The sequence below is a fragment of the Amblyomma mixtum genome, chromosome 4, assembly GCF_055824585.1.
Source record: "Amblyomma mixtum isolate Tamu chromosome 4, ASM5582458v1, whole genome shotgun sequence".
In the NCBI taxonomy this organism is placed as follows: Eukaryota; Metazoa; Arthropoda; class Arachnida; order Ixodida; family Ixodidae; genus Amblyomma; species Amblyomma mixtum.
Genome location: NC_143015.1, coordinates 74985170 through 74987738, shown reverse-complemented (window position 1 = coordinate 74987738; position 2569 = coordinate 74985170). Strand labels below are relative to the sequence as shown.

Genomic DNA, 2569 nt, shown 5'->3' with positions numbered 1-2569 from the left:
CAGTAACGCATCCCGTCCCGAATTTCAGTCTGCTGGCGATCTCCAGGTTTCAGCGGTTCCAACACATATCAGCCAGGTTACGCGATCCCCTACTAAATACTGCTGATTATCAGCACTTAGCGTATAAATGGAACGTCCGTTCGTGTTCGTCCGTTCGTCCGTTTAGCAAGGACGAAGCGTAGCAAGTCCTTTTATGGTTTTACTGTGAAATACAGCTCTCAGACCCGGCACCCGCCATCGGATGTGCAAAATGGCGTTTGCACACAGGCGCCGTACTTCTGACGCCAGCGTGAATGACAACACACATCAAAATAAATATTTATTGTGTGGTTTATTGTGGTTTGCACTGCTTTTTCAACTCCCAATGGTCACTGATAAGAGCACACATATGAAAAGACTTAATTAGCCTCAAACACATATCAGATGTCTTAAGAGCACTCTGAGGTCCAAAGATGGTCCTGCCGACGTGATGATACTGCTACGCAGTTCAGATAAAAGTCATCAGCCACCACACGTCGACAATCTCTCAACGACTGCAAAGAATCATAACGCCACACGCGCGATACGCGAGATTTCCAGTTGTAAACATTCTCTTTTTACGTCACTTTCATATTGAGAGTCGACTTTTTTTGGACGAAGAGACGTCAGAGTTCGAAGTTGCACGGCTACTGGTCAGTGGTCTCGGTTCCAAGCGCGTCTGCGCCGGGGAGCACAAGTAGCGATAATCTTTGAACGCGAAGAACAGGTATGCCCCTTCAAGTCCTACCAGAACGTTCACTATGGAGTCGATTGCAGTAAACTGCAGGAAAGTATCCAGGAACTCAACGGCCCACGGGGGCTCATTATAAGCGCAAGGTGAACGTACAGTGCAGCATGATTACGCTGTTGCCTGGCGCGGCTTCCGGAAGTCCCGCTCAACTCTGTGTCCTCCCGAGTGCTTCCGGCTGCAGAAGATGTGCTGCGGACGTAGGACACCGTGCAGAAGTAGAACAGGCACAGGAGCAGAAGTACTGACATGGGAGCCAGGAAGTAGACGATTAGACCCCAGAAGTTGCTCCAGCAAGTCGGGTTGCCGTAGCTTGGTGACATGGGCGACCATGGTGCCGCGACTTGCTCGCCGACAGCCGTTAGTACTAGGACCATAGGCAGGCCCGGGCGACGAGGCCATAGATGGCTAAGGTCTTCTCACGGGTTGAAGAGAGCTTCACTGCTGTCACGCTCCTCCAGATGTCGAACGTTAGCACGGTCGTCCAGAGGAAAGTGTAGAGGAATCCGTAGTGGATAAGAACAGCAGTGGTTGCGCAGGCTACGGGTGGAAGACCTACGCAACCAGTGATAAGGAAGAGCAGTTGAGTGAACAAAAGCGTCACTGATAGGCACGACGTGCACCTGGATGAGAAACTGCGCGCTTCTCGGTAGGCACAGAACACGACCACTTTTATGGTGAGGCAGAGTATGGATATCGACATGCACACCGTTGGGATCTAGTGCTGGACGTTGTAGTGGATCGTTGGCTCATGTTCTGGTGTCTTTGGCGGTGTCTTTGACGATGGTGTCTCGTTAAACACACCACCAATTCCCGACCTCCCGATGACGGTGTAAAGGCTTCGCGCGTACCTTATGTAGCAGTGACTGTCGTGCTCGGCGTAGCAACTTGGCGTACTAACCACAGGCTTGAACAAGGCGGCCAAATTAGGAGGTCCTCCTTTCTTCCGGCTCACCACACTGACGTTGCTTAAGTGCAGAGCGGGGCTACAGGACAGTCGGTATACGTTAGCGCCGTTAGATATTGCCACGTATCATTGTAGTGTCCGTTGATTCGCGCTCAAAGCCGCAGGAAACGGGTGTTATCATTTTTGTTCGTGACGCGAGAAGCTGCCTGACTAATCTCGATTGATCACAGCCATGTAGATCTGCATGTACGTGTTTCCAGATGCGTGTAGATGATCTTGACAGGTTATCTCGAAGTTTCCTTGCCGGCTTTAAATTGAGCGATGCCGTGAGCGGCTGGAATTCGTAGTTCGGTGACTGACGAGCACATTTGTTGCTTACGCCACTGCCGTTCTGTTTAGTTCTTTCGTGGACACAAGTCTGCCCAAATAAAGAGCTTCGTTTGCAAGTTTCGTTGCTGTCTTCCTGACCGCCTGGACGTGTGACATCTGGTGGAGGTGCTGGGTACCCTTCCATGTACCGGACACCCTCTTCAAGTCGTGACGGCAGCCCTCTGAGTCATTCAAGGGAGGACCTGACTCCAGTCCACCGTGCAAGCCGACGTCTGCTAGGGGACGCACCTGAGTTCGGGACTCTGCCGGACCCTACCCGGAAGCGAAAGCAAGTAGCAACGTCCATCATGAGCTTGCCCCAGACAACGACTCCAATCATTCTTCAGCAGCCCCGGGTGCCACCAACCTTCGACGCGTCGCCTAGCTGGCGCCGACCCCGAAGAATGGCTGGAACAGTTCGACCGTATGGCTTTCTTTAACAACTGGGATGATTCCATGATATTTAGGTACGTCTTCTTCGCCCTGGAGGGACCAGCAAGAGTCTGGTTTGAGAATGAGGAAGCCAG

General features: G+C 52.0%; 1 pseudogene; it reads right to left on the bottom strand.

Moving 5' to 3' along the window:
• Nucleotides 1–607: 607 nt before the first annotated feature.
• On the bottom strand, nt 608–1787 carry LOC149347056 (putative G protein-coupled receptor Mth-like 11; annotated as a pseudogene).
• Between the last annotated feature and the right edge of the window lie 782 nt (nt 1788–2569).